The sequence below is a fragment of the Anguilla anguilla genome, chromosome 2, assembly GCF_013347855.1.
Source record: "Anguilla anguilla isolate fAngAng1 chromosome 2, fAngAng1.pri, whole genome shotgun sequence".
In the NCBI taxonomy this organism is placed as follows: Eukaryota; Metazoa; Chordata; class Actinopteri; order Anguilliformes; family Anguillidae; genus Anguilla; species Anguilla anguilla.
In genome coordinates, this window is record NC_049202.1 from 1,917,185 (window position 1) to 1,931,481 (window position 14,297).

The 14,297-nt window shown below is 41.7% G+C and overlaps 1 long non-coding RNA gene across 2 annotated transcripts; it reads left to right on the forward strand.

Annotated features, from left to right (window-relative positions):
- Nucleotides 1–2,919: 2,919 nt before the first annotated feature.
- On the forward strand, nucleotides 2,920–9,329 carry LOC118221493. Of its 2 annotated transcripts, none has more exons than XR_004764117.1 (4): nucleotides 2,920–2,991; nucleotides 3,663–3,744; nucleotides 7,995–8,167; nucleotides 8,384–9,327. It is a non-coding gene; the product is annotated as an uncharacterized LOC118221493 (long non-coding RNA). The 2 variants fall into 2 exon arrangements; XR_004764118.1 differs by having other exon boundaries at nucleotides 2,966–2,991; nucleotides 3,609–3,744; nucleotides 8,384–9,329.
- Nucleotides 9,330–14,297: the final 4,968 nt, after the last annotated feature.

Below are 14,297 nucleotides of genomic sequence, written 5' to 3' on the forward strand. Positions count from 1 at the left end.
TAATCCTTATCTGAACCCATCGTCTCTCTGTTTGGTGCTAGAATATTCACATTTTGTCTTTCCACTGAAGTTGGTACACTAGCACCTTCCCACTCATAATGATCACACACTGCACTGTGCAAAACCTAGGAAGTTGGGCCTTTGGGAAAATGTAACAAGTAGACATGCTGATTGGTCCGTTTAGACAATGTCGCCATTTTATAGAGATTCTACGAGATTCTCTCCAAATAATTGCATGCTTATGGACGATGATCAAAGAGATTGAAGGCATGAACCATTATAGAAAACTAGGCTTTTATCTAAAACATGAAGTGTAGTCCTGGTATCAGGCCAGGGACTTTTAAGTTACCGCCAGAACATTCACTTATTTCTAATCCAACTCAAACAATCTCCACATTATAAGAGTGCCCTGCACAAACCCTTGAGAAAAAAGTCATCGAGGAAATGGGGTGGAGTGATTGCTGAAGTCCGCAGTCTTGCAAATTCACATATTGGTCACATATTGTTATGCCACCCCTTCTATGCAAAAAATCAGTTTTATTTTCCTATATTCATTTTTCTTTTTTATTTATTTTTATTTTTACTGATTTCACATCTCCCCGACTGTCACAGAAGACATACTGGTATGAATGGTGTTCAGTTTATCTGTTCAGTTGTATCAAACTTTTATTTTGAATTTAATGGGGGGTGGGGGTGGGGGGGGGCTTGTGTTTGAAGTATGTTTTGACTCTATGATCATAGCTCATAAGCTGGTTTGAGAGAACTCAAAACTCCACTGTACTGTGATGCAAAGAAATCTGAACGATGTGGCACAAGGAATACAAACCGAATTACGATAAAAAAATCGGCCCGGGCTCATCTTTGACACCATGGGGCTGGCACAAAACCGTTTTTTTTTTAGGACTCTACAACATTGCAGCAGGCAAAGCCATGTGTTGCTATAACTAGCCTTGGCTTCAGAGGTGGCAGATGCTAGGATTTTCACCAGATGAGGGTGCTTAGCATGCATCTGCGGATTGTGTCATTATGTTTTTATGTTTCGGAGTATCATAACGTGCCACATTATCACTCACAAGGTTGTGTGCTTTTTCTGTGTAGGGTTTCCACCCTTTCAGTAGGGTGAAAAAATATAGAATAAACAAAACAAAAATATAAACTCCATTGAAAGCGGGAACCCATGTCTTGGGTGATTAAGAATGAATGATTTATCACTAATCTGTACATACATTTATTAAGTTTTGACTGTATCCATGCCCTATGTGGGGAAGGTCATTGGTTGTATAACCTGTGAAAATGTCTCTTCCGCAATTTAAAAAGTTTAACTTAGCGCAGTCCGTTCGGTGGGGGCTTCGCATTAATCCAATTTTCCGATTAGCACGAAAAGCGAAATGCATTAACTGCCACCATTATGTGCTCGAGTAATTATCCGGTTTTTTTTCCCTCTCCCTCAGCCGGTCTCTTTGTTTACTCAAGATTCTAATAAAAGCGGGGCAAAGCTTAGGGGATCCATAGAGGTTGTTTCTTTTTTAATAAGACACGAAGGGTTGCAGTTACGAGCCTTTCGCTGCGCACCAAACTCCCCAGCCTCCCTCTTAAATTGGACACTTCAGCTGCTTTTGTGTGTTGAATTCTCCTTGACAGAGCTGCTGAATCTCGTTTTGTTGCTTTCTCTCTTTAAAAAAAAAAAAAAAAAAAAAAAAAAAAAAAGCAATCTTCACTTTTTCACTTTCGCTTTCTTCTTCTGCTCGTAAGGTCAAACGTAACATTAAATGAAAAAATGAATTTCATTTTTAATCCGCCTTTCATAAACAACCCAATCATTTTAATCGATTCTTCATCAGGCCTTTGGTGTATATGACCCTTTTGCTAGGCTAATGCATTTAAGTTATGCTCACTTGACATTTTATGGAATTCTATGTATAATACTACTACTACTAGGCCTACTACTACTACTAATAATACCTTTTATAAGATACAGATTTGTGTAATCAATTGGAGAGTCCACCAAAACCAGACTCCACCAACTAACTATAGGTCATGCTAGAATACATGCTGACATTCTTTATTTTAAATGTTTTTACAATGCGGAATAATAAAAAAGAATAGAAAACAACAATGCTAATAGTGTAATTGCACAACAGCTCGTTATGTGCTCACTCATACTTAATCACTTAGCAACACAGGCTGTTCATAGTGCTCTAGACAGCAGGCTCAATATGACAGGCTTGTTTTCCTCTACCTGGTAGTAGTGAAGCCAGTACACAGGATGTTCCCCGAGGTGCCTTCAGGGGGGAAAACTGGGCACGTTTGGGAGGGGAGGGGTGCAATGATCTGTGAATTTATATTATCGTCCCGGGGCCTGGGAATAATATAATCATATAATTTTGTCCCAGGCCTGGGAATTTCACCCAGAAGCCCTGGATGCTCCTGACATATGCCACAGGAAAACACAGAGGGTAGTTCTACAGTTAAGTGACAAATTTAGGCGCCACTACATTTATGAAATTTCATTTTGATTTCAGATCACAGTTTCCCCATAGGACAAGCTAAACATTGCTTTGTATATCTATATGCACTGTCAATGCTGAAAATGCATGCATGGAAATTCAACAACCTTTTTAAAAAAAAAAAAGAAAAAAAAGATAGTACATGAGGACAGACAAACAAGAGCAGACACTTTATTGTATATTGCTAAACTATACAGTATGTGCAGGCTTGCAGTAGTATTCCCGTCTCATCTGATATTGATTGAATTGATTGAAATTTTAAAATGTCAGCCTCAATCATTTCTGTCCGTTCCACGAAGGTTTGACAAGTTTCATCCGCACCATAAAGGGTTAAGGTCTTTTCAATTACATCGATCTTTATACCAGCCCGCCTTCTGTTTGGACTCCAAAAACCGAGTAATATGATTGGTCCGAAAAATGTGAAAACATGACGTCAGCGTTTGCTACTCGCAAACGTTTAAAATCAGATTTAAGAGAAGGAAAGGTAAAGTACATGTACATGGCGGAAAAACTATAAATCCTAACTACAACGAGCTTTTCAAATCGGATAAAGTATACGCTGATTGATAACTTTAGGGGACTGTACGGTATATGATTACTTTTGTCACACTCACCTTGACTAAATTTCGATTAGATCTAATCAAGTTAACCAGTGACGATAGGTGGTGCTAGCTAGCCATCATGTTGTCTAAAACTAGCAAACAAACTCTTGTTATCGGCAATCAGCATCACAACATACAATTGTCATTATTTACTACCCTAATGCATAATATTCTACATAAGATTGCTACCAATGCCGAGTTCAAATACAGCCAAATAAATAATTATATCCGGATAGCCAACCTCTGTAAATTAGATAAATTAGCTAGATTAATGTAGCTGTAGGCCTAATGTTTTTTTAAGGCATTACATTGGCTAGAGCTTTGTTTTGTTACCTGTTCTCAGTCATGCAATTGAATTTGATAACATACAGTGGTGTTTTCATTGCTAACGTTATACAGCGCCTATGCCATTAAATACATTAATAGCCAATTACCTTGAACTTACTTTCTGACAATAAACATCTACACTGGTTTAATTCTTTGTATTGGTTATATGCAGGAGTCTGAGTATAGCCCATGATATTGTTTTTCTGTTAAATATTTGGCGGCTAAGTTGACGGTTCATAGCAGAAGAGAACAGCGATCAGCGAAGAACTGGGAGGAGATCGGGAGAGACGCACAGTACAGGGCTGAAGGTGAGTTTTTACGAAACAAACGCCTCTTTTTTTTGCCAGAAAACATTTCACTCGTGGACGCGCTCATTAAATCAATTTCATTTACAAATGAGTTCACCAACCTGTTGCGGTACTGTGAAGTTAATAATGTGTTCGGTTTGCGCTTTCCTTTAATTGTATAGCTGGTTAAGTCACAAAATTGCTAAATAACAAGTGTTTTCAAGGCCTGCCAAACAAGTTTCTAAAGCTGTTCAGAATACCTGCACAAAAAACACAGAGAACGGCCTGCTAAGCCTTAAGCGGCATTCTCCAAACTCTTTCGTGTGCCTTTCCCCAAAAATAGCACATTGACAGTTAAGCCTGAGGCTTAAAAAACAGCGGCTTATTTTACTCACAGCCTAATATAATCGCAACCCCTTTCTCTGTCTTGAGACCTGTGTAATCCTGCATTTGTCAGTTTGTCGTGCCTGAGGACAAAGCAGCGGTTGACTGACTCTCAGTAACCAGCATACAGTAGCAGCCTCTGTTTCATTATAGAGCATTGGTTTAACAAGTCCATTATATCGCTTGCACAATGTTTTAATCCCTCAGGGGAGGCAAAAGTACATTCTAAAAAATATAAATAAATAAGTTCAAATAATAAAAAAATTAATATATAAATAATTCAAAAAATTTTCTCTTAGGTTTAGTGTTCTTGCCAGTGACAGTAGCAGTGGGTCAGCAGTGTGTACGCAAATCACATTAATGCTCTTGGCTGCGCTAGCAGCTTTTTCATAGGCTCCTTGTAAAATAACGCTGACGTGTTAACAAATTTGACAATTAGCGCTTTTGCCTCTTTAATAACTAAAGCCGCAGTAACAATGAGTTCATTTCCTCTCTTCTGAGTGGTTGTGGCCCCGAAGCAAGCTCTGGAGGGAGTTATTACACACAGATGTCTGATATACTGTCGTTTAGCAGAAACCCATATCCTCGGTGACTTACAGTGCGTGAGACAATTAGAATACAATGGTGAACAACAGCCAGGATGAAGCTCATTTGAATACATCAAGAGCGCGTGTTTCACTTTAGATTAAAAACAAGCTGATATACAGTATCTGCGCAGGGAAAAAAATAATGGGTTTTTAGAAAGCACATGCTTGTGGTTTATGCCGAGCCGTTAAACTGATAAATAAAAGCCGATGAGTTGTAGCAGTGATATTTTCCAGAAGTGGGTCTGTGGAATGTGACTTTGGAATATTGGGCCAGAGGCGGTTTTAAGCTGTGGAGGAAGTATAAAGTTGTGAACTGAGGGATTTGGAAGATGTGCATTTTTTTTGTTTGTTGTTGTCCAGTTTAGGTCTAAAAGCCTCACTTTGTGTACTCCTCTCTCATTTTGGACATGGTTGGAATTTCACTGAATGTACTGCAGCTGCTGTGCATTACATTGTCAGTACTCGTGTTTTCTACCTGTATCAGCAGGTGACGGTGCCTGCTCGTGTATTAGCGCTGAGGTCACAAGGTCATATACGTGGACCGGTGCTGTCAGCGCGGTACCGCGCAGTGCCAGGGCCCGCGGAATTATCTGCCCAATCAGCACTTTCTCTCCTCCCTCCTTGAGTGTGTCCCGGAGCCAGCTGCCCAGGATTATGCGCTGGGGCGGATGGGTTTAGCTTTTTTTGGCTGTTAACCTCTGTATCTTTGAGAAACAGGGTGCTGTAGGAGTAATGCATGCGACTGGCGTTATTTGTCCTCAGGTGTGCCCTTGTGTCTTTTTAAAACATCGTCCTTTTTACACCGAGTGTTGTACGGTGGCAACTTAAATGGAGAATTCTAAGCAAACGCGGGTAGACCAAACGGAGTGGACGCGACAGCGTTGAAAGTGATTGGCTTTTCTAATTTATCCTCAGACTGCAGTGAGTTTAAAACGGGGGGGGGGACAGGCAGTCACCTGGATTTCGGGAAAGGGGCTTTGTCAGAGGAAGTGGCAGTTCAGTCTTGCGACAGGACGGCCTTTGTGTGTGTCGTCTGTTCGCTTCCTCCCGCTCCTCGGATTTCTGTTCTTTTTTTTTTTCTCTGCGGGAGTCTTGGGATTCTCCACGGTTGATTTACCGAAATAGCGGTCCCCCTGTTTACTGGGATAAGCTGACTTACGGCTGGCCAGCTGATTGCCTCCCGCTGTCATTAACACAAAGCCGATCGCCTCTGTTTTCCCACCTTTGCATGCATTTTTCAACTGCCGTTTTGGGACCTGGGTTTAAGCCCGTGAGAGGAGCCGTCAATCACTCTGGCTGCGAGCACTGAGCGTCCGCCGTCCGTTTGCACGCGCTCAGAAGGAGCCTTCTCCAGCGTCCGTCACACGGACTGGGGGAGTTCCCTTATTGCTTATGAAGACAGGATTAGTCGGTCGTTGAAAATAATTCAGTTGGTTGCTGTTGAGTTTTGCGCGGGTCAGCTCAATTCCAGCCTTTTCCTTCCAAGGTTTTAGCCGTCGGGAAGTCTCGTCTGTGTGGCTGTTGAGTTCTGGACCAGAAGAGTCAATAATGTGCTTTACTGTGTGCTATGCAAAATATGAATAGGGAAATTTTTTAGAAATTAAGTAACTTTCCTTAAAAGGGCAGTTTGCCCAAAAATGAAATTAAGCTACGAGTGCCACAAAAATATGGTTCTATTGAGATCCGTTGTATCAGGGTGAGTTGCAGCAGAAAATTTGTCTAACCTCAGCTAATCTAGATGAATATTACTCTAGGTAGCCTAAATGGAAACATACCACTTGGGTGAACTTTTGGGTGGCCAGTTTGAACAAATGAGAAGTCAAATGCAAATGCAAATGCAAATAATAATAATATATGCATTCTAATTTAAAAGATTTTCTTAAAATATATGTAAATTGCTGCAACATGGAATGCGAAAACATTCTTAACATTATGACCAACTATTTACATTTATATTACAGAATGACAGATGAGCAAAGGGAAAATAGCATCGCTTAACGTATTTATAGATCTGCCACCATGAGCGTTTAAATGACGTAATTCATCTTCTTTATTCTCCCACTACCATAACAACCACGAAAGAACAGTCTTTTATAGACGCACTCTACAGTGTTTCTACTGGTCCGGATAATCAGATGGCCAACATAAATATATATATTTTTTACGATATGCCATAGATCATATACATACTTATCATTGATTGGTGTTTTTAATTGGCCAGTCTCCACCCCTTTTAACCCCAAAGGTATTGTTGCTTACTGAGAAACAGAATAAAATATTATGGTGCCCATATGATTCATTGAATTTGTGACCTTTTGTAAGTTGTATATCTACAGTTATTGCCCTTGTCACCCAGTACAGTCTCTGCCACCTTCAACCCATAAATTGTCATCTATTGTCCTGTAAATACTTTGAGTGTATAAATAAAAGGCACACAGTTTAAAGTGACTGTGAAGGTAAATCCGTGAGTAGCTTCAGCCTACATTGTATAGGGTTATTATGGTATGTATTGAGCATTAGCAACAGTGTGCGAAATCGGTCGCATTGTAATATCAATTTATCAGTCTAAACATTTCCATCTGTTCCTATGTGGGGATTAAATGGGTAGAGTTCAGTTTATTACCAGGCTCTGAACTATTGGGTCCAGGCCCTTCATGACATCTTTAATTTGTCCTTAATGGCCAGTAAACGCTTTATTCTCATTGCGTGTCTCCTCCCGTAGTTTGAGGCGAATAAAAATATTCTGTCCCGCTGAAACATCTCTTGAGTCCGAGCGAAACGCTCCTTTGCCGTAGAGAATTGTGTTGACAGCTTTATAAATAAATACAGAGATTTGTAATAGTCGGCTGTAGTTATATTGCTATTTTTCCTGTTCTTAATTGCTCCACCAACCTTATCCCTCACCCAGGCTCCTTCCTTCTCCAACCCACTCTTTCTCCCACTTTCTCCATCTCTTTGTGGAGGTGCTTGTTGTATTACCCTTAGACCTACACAACCTGTGCAACTTCGACCCTTTAAAAGCATATACTATCTATATATTTATTTATTTATAAATATATATATATATATATATAATATTATTGCTGCCCTGCTGGTTTTTAAATTTTTTTTTAAGTATTTATTTATTTTTTGCTGATTTGGACGTTAAATCTACGCTCTGGGTTGTACCAGTCAGCTGGGACCACGGTTCTTTTATCTACCTAGGGCTCATGCTCCATTCTGTGATTCTGCATTAAAGAAACATTAAGCGTCGGGCTGATAATCCTCTCTTTAATTAATATTTTATTGTTGGGTATTCAGATATCCAGACTGCCTGAGCCACATGCTGAAAGTCACCCTGGATAAAGATACGCCTTGCTTCACTTAATCAGCACAGTTCTGCCACAGAATTCAGCGGACCGGATTCCTCGCAGTCGACGGCACTCGACCTCCATATTGGCTCTGTGCGGAGGTGCCTTGTTCTCGTGCGACAGGTTAAGTTTCTTCCCTTGTAATGTTTACATGGGTTCGTTCGCTTGGATCCTTCAGGCAGTCCCCCAGTCCCCGGGCCCCCACAGCGCTAGGATCCCGAGTATGACTGCTCTGCGGGCGTCGGCTTGGTAACGGCAGTGGGATGCCAAGGTTATGCGCAAAATAAAAGATTCAAATTTTTTTTTTTTAACAATTTTTTTTTTGTTGTGACCTTCCAGGACTAGTCATGATACATTCCCCAGGACCAATGAAAAGCAGCTAGACGTTTTCAGAGCAATCCTGCTTAAAGATGTCTCAGACTGTATTGAATGCTTTCATGGAAGATTCCACAAGCTTAAAAATACCCTGTATTTTTGTTTCTGAAGTAATTACAGTATACTGCAGTCCTCAGTCTAAAATTCAGGTTTTAAAGTCTTCAAGCTGCCAGTTCTAAGAAAGTTTTTCTGGTCCAGGTATATAATAATTCATATAAATGAATAAACTAACATAATGTATAATAATAAAAAAAATTAAGCAAACTGTATTATAAAGACCCCAATTTACCAAAAATGTCTGTCATGGTCTTATTATTGATTATCTAGAATTTATCACACTAGATAAAGTTTCCTTATCTTTGTCTCACTGATGGTTATTGCTCAGTTTGTTTAATCCCAGAAGTAGTTGTGTATTGTCAATTTTCTTTAAATATTTAATGAAGAAACTCCTCCATAGTATTCAGTGAATCAAAGGAATAGGTTGTGGCTCAAGATGATAATGTAGCTTCGATCCCAATACTGTAACTTGAGCCAGTGCTTCTCCCTTTAATTCTGGACCAAACTTCATGGGGGATTAAGCAGCCCTAGTCTGTCCCAATCTCTAAATCTCTCCTGGCTCCTGTGTGAAGCAGCATGTGTCAGTTCTGTGAATGCTTTTCGCAGTCATACCAGGGAGGACGAGCTGCAGATTTTCCCTGTGACAGCGATTCTCTCAAGGTCTGAGCAGTGGGGTTGGTCTATGACCGATGGGCTTGCTCTCTGACCGATGAGCTCCATGTGATCTTTTTTTATGACCTGCACCTAAATTCAACCAACATTTATTATTAACATTTCCTTTTTTTTATAGCACACTTCAGTCCCTCCCCCCCACAATTTATTCTGATTATTGCTTAAATCTCAAAACTCTGTGGCAAAAAATAAAAGCAACACTTGTATTTAATTGTTTAAATTAAGGCCGAATGTCTGTTGAATTCGGGGGGGGGGAGGGGGGGGCGGGGCGGGGCGGGGGGCTGGTATTATTTTGCAGCAGTCAGCCGATAAGAAGACCTTGTGACCGTATTTCAGCAAAGATTCATCTGTCAAGCCCTCTGACACAGCAGCAGCCGCTGAAAAACAATAAACTGGGCTTAATAAACCCGGCACGCTCGCTTGGGAACGCGCTCTGCACGTTCACGCTGCCGGGAAAACCCGGGGATGCTGTACGGAGCTGGCACTTAGATGCTAACGCGCGCAGGAGGTTAGCTCATGCTAACGCGCGCAGGAGGTTAGCTCATGCTAACGCGCGCAGGAGGTTAGCTCATGCTAACGCGCGCAGGAGGTTAGCTCATGCTAACGCGCGCAGGAGGTTAGCTCATGCTGACGCGCGCAGGAGGTTAGCTCATGCTGACGCGCGCAGGAGGTTAACTCATGCTGACGCGCGCAGGAGGTTAGCTTACGGTAACATGCACCAGCTAACAAACTGTAACATGAAAAACGAGTCAATTGAGCAAAAAGGACGGATTTGCTGGGTGTCTTCATGGAATGTTGCAATTAATCAGGTGTTAATGTGTGTCTGTGTGCAATATTGGGCCTGGATTTGGGGGGATAAGTGCTGTGAGATACAAGTTTTCCAAAGCGCATTATCTGTGAGTTGCAGCAGCGTTATGAACTCTTCTCCATACTGTGTGCAGGCTGCTAGCTTATCTTAACCTCAGCTAAGTTCCCTGGTGGCTGAGGGACAGATGGAGATTGGGTGAACTTTCCTGCGTGGGAAATTGTGATTATCCCATTGCCTTTGGTTGAGTCTTTTTTGGTGCGTTCAGCTTTAATTGGAAATTACTTAATGGAGTCACGCTTGGTGATTGAGCGCTTGATATTCCTAATTACGAAACAAATTAAAATCGGTGTGCGCATTTGAACGTTTGTGGAGATTTTGTAGCTTTACATAACGCGTTCAATTGAAAATCTGGGGCACAATACTTTTGTGCCATTTTCCAGTCATAAAATATGCAGGAGAGATGTGGCATTGTGCTCGAAATGAGCAGAATTATATGTGCTGAATGTGTGTAGAATCCCTTTTATCTGTCTGGGACTGAGCAACAATGAGCAATTTCATTTCTTATTCATCTAAATCCTTAAAGGGAACCCAGAATGGAGAGATCTTTCTGTACTGATTATCATTGTGATACTTGTGAGCTTAGTGCGTGCTTGCCAAATAAAGTGTGCTCTTTCCCCCTCAATAAAAGCACTGTGCTTTATTCTGAAATGTCTTGAAACTATGAGATCCCCTTTTATAAAATGTAGCATTGCTGATTGTCACATGATACTGGTAGAACACTTTCTTGACAGAAACTATTTGGAATTTTAAAAGTGTGTGTTTTCCTTCATGTTAACCCAGTAATATTATTCTTCAAAGCATCCATCCACTCATCCAACCATTTTCTTAGACTGCTTATCCCTTCGTTGGGTCAGGGAGTGGGTAGCTGGAGCCCATCCCAGCAGGCATTGGGCGAGAGGCAGGAGTACACCCTGGACAGGTCGCCAATCCATGACAGGGCACACGCACCATTCACAAAACCTTAACGCTATTCAATTCCCTGTGTGTACTGTTCAGAATTGACCGCTACGCAACCTCAGCGGTCAATGGTCGTCTCCCCCCACTGAGTCCCTCCCTCCCTCCCTCGCTCCCTCCCTCCCTCCCTCCCTCCCTGGAGGCAGCCGTCTGATTTTCCGTTTCCTCCACGCCCCGGCCACACTGGGATCTGGCGGGACCTGGGCTCGAACCCAGGCCCTCGGTGTGCGGCCGCGTCGACCACAAGGCCAACGCCGCGCCGCCGCGGTGCCCGCACACAAGCCCTCGCTCGGGATTTTAAACTCGGTACCTTCTCTCGCTGTGACTCGAAACCATTATTCACCACATCGCCATGCCGACCGGAATTCTCTCTAAATATTTAAATTTACAATAAATCTGTGATGTGAACATGTATAAAGTAAAGAATAAACCGTTATGCTCTCAATGCTGCTTACTATGGCCAAGATAACACGGTTTCCAACAACTCTCCTGAACAACTCTCTTTTAAAACGGGTGTAGACAATTTTCAGGCCACTGTCTGTAGTTCATGAATAATTTGAGGGAACGTCCTCGATGCGTCTACTCTGTAGTTTGTTGCAAAGCTTGCTGCGTGTAGTGGAAGGCCAGCTTTCTGCATACCCAAAGGCAGTGTTTTTGTTTAGGGTCTCCTCATTGACAAGATAATTGTAAGTGGCACTCTGCTTGTCAGCGTTGAGATAAAAAGGTTTGGCAGAAGTGGCTTTGGTGATGGCTGGAGCAGGACTTTAAGTGCCCCGATGACACCTGCTCGCTGTAATTTTGTCTGAAAAGGTATAGGATAGTGTTTTTATGTTGACCGTTTGTCAACAAAAAAATTTGAATGAAAATCCAGTCAGTTTTTTCCTCAGTTCCAGAAGGACAGTTGGCTGTGTATACCTACACTGAGCACAGTCCCGCTAGGATCTTTTATGTATTTATTTATTGCCAGTGAATGTGTCCAGATGGGTTTCAGTTTGTCAGACAAAAGATTTAAATCCTGGCCATAGGACACATAACAACATCAACAATCTTGCATTTTTGGACATTTATGGACAAAAATATCAGGAAGAGAAAACGTACGCTCTTCACACAACAGGTTGAATTGGGTTAAAAAAAGTAGGTTCTTTAAGAATTTGCACCTGCCTGTATCCTGTGTGTAAGCCTGTTTTTCACAAAACAGAATGGCTTGAACTTTCATCATTAGCTGTTCATAAAAACATATTCTGACTAAAAAAAGACACACAAAAAATACCTTTCCACATTGTGAAAATGGGCAGCTGCTGACTTGAGGTGGAGTGTCTTTGTAAGTTTATGTGCATCTTGAGATCTGCAGTTGCTGCTTCTCAGTGTGGTTTTGATCTGATGGAAATCGTTGGTTCGAGCTGGAGGCTGATTTGGGGTGATGTGAAGCAACAAGTTTCAACGCTTTTGAGACAAAATAGGTGAGATGCGTGTTTGAAATTGTAAGAGCCATTATTCAAGCCCTAGCCTATAAATACTAGGATGAGTACTACTAATACGACAGAAATGAGGAATAAAAGTATTCATAGGCCTGTTCTCTGGTGTTCTGGCTTTCCGTCTTATTCAGTCACTATGGCTCAGTGCTGCAGTGTCAGGTAGTGTCTGTACAGCAAGACTCTGTAGACACTGCTGTAGTGCTATTTGATGGCTCTATCCATTCCTCTTTGAATTGCTGTGTGAATCTGAAAGCAAGAAGACCAACATGTTAGACAGTCGCACACGGGTAACCATGCCAAATTTTATGTTAATTTATCACATGGTTACTGTGGATTTATAGGTTAATAGAAATACGGTCTGCGTAATAAGGCTCATTTTACAAAAATGCGGAAGAACATATAATCACGGCTCGTCGCTGGAAAAATGGCCCCCTCGTTGGGTTTGTGCCTGCGAAGTGCGCTCGCATCGGAGAAATCCAATTTTGCGAAAATGTCACATTCGGTGGACGTGATTGCGGGGCAGCTGAGCTGGTCCTGCTCTGCCGTGACTTCCTGTTCCTTCTCCGCAGCTCCCGCGCAGTCATGTGACCGCTCGCTCGAGCAGGTGCGCGTCAGACAGCGGTGAACACGCAAGGACACGGTCACATTGGGGGAAAACACGACGAAGTCGCTCACAGCTTTCCTCCTCCTCCTCCGCCTTTTCCTCTCCTCCCCTCTGCCAAAACTCGGCAAAACAGGAGCTTTTTCTGTCAGGAGAGATTCGTCCAAACGAGACAGGCGGGCAATCGATAGAGAGGCCGCATTGTTCCAAATGCGATTTTCTGACATATTGTGAAACTTGGCGAGAAAGTCTAATAAGTTCTGTAAATTGGCGCTGGCATCTCTTCGCTGGACATTTAAAAAAAAAAAAAAAAAAAAAAAAAATTATTGCATCACCGTGAAGCTTCTTTGCAGGACAGGCGTCTGTTTAAATAAATGATTCAGTTGGCTCCCTGTATTAACATGTCAAGTGTGCTTCTGCATGAGCTTGCATTATACGTATTTGTATCCAGCGAAGCCAATACAAAACAAAATAAGATAAGCAAAAATCTTATCTGAATGTGACGTTGACTTGAATGCTAAATGCATTTTATACCCATCGCAATCATTTAAAAACGTTCTGGAGAAGTACTTTAAAAAAAAAAAAAGAAAAAAGAATGAAGTCCTTTAACAACCACAGATGGTTCAATTTCTCCTCCTTCAACAGACTTGAGTGTTTTGTCATATCTCTCACAGATTGTGTCCCAGAAATCAGCCCAAAAACGTCCTTGTTAAAATTACTTTTATTTCCCATAACTTCGGCACTTGAATTCCCTCAAGATTGTACTCGTCATCTGTAATACTCACATCACTATCACTAACGAAGAGGGACAACTGTTCTGTGGAAGCGAGACTTGGGCCTGTTTTCAAACTTCATCCGTAAGTTTATCTCACAATTAAATACAAATGTTTTCTTTCTTCCTTTACAAACAATTGCTAAGCCCCTCCAAAACTTTGTTTTGACAAAGCTCAGGACGTAAGAACGGTTGTCTGGCAGTCGGAGGGTTGCCGGTTCGATCCCCACCCTGGGCATGTTGAAGTGTCCCTGAGCAAGACACCTAACCCCTAACTGCTCTGGTGAGTGAGAGGCATCAATTGTAAAGCGCTTTGGATAAAAGCGCTATATAAATGCAGTCCATTTACCATTTACAAATTTAATTAAAATGTAAAGTCTGGTCACATTTATCCTCAAGTTAAGGACAAGGCCTTTGACACCTTTATCAGTATCAGAAATGCCTTTCTGTAACGAGATGTGTGTTCATGCAAGGTTCAG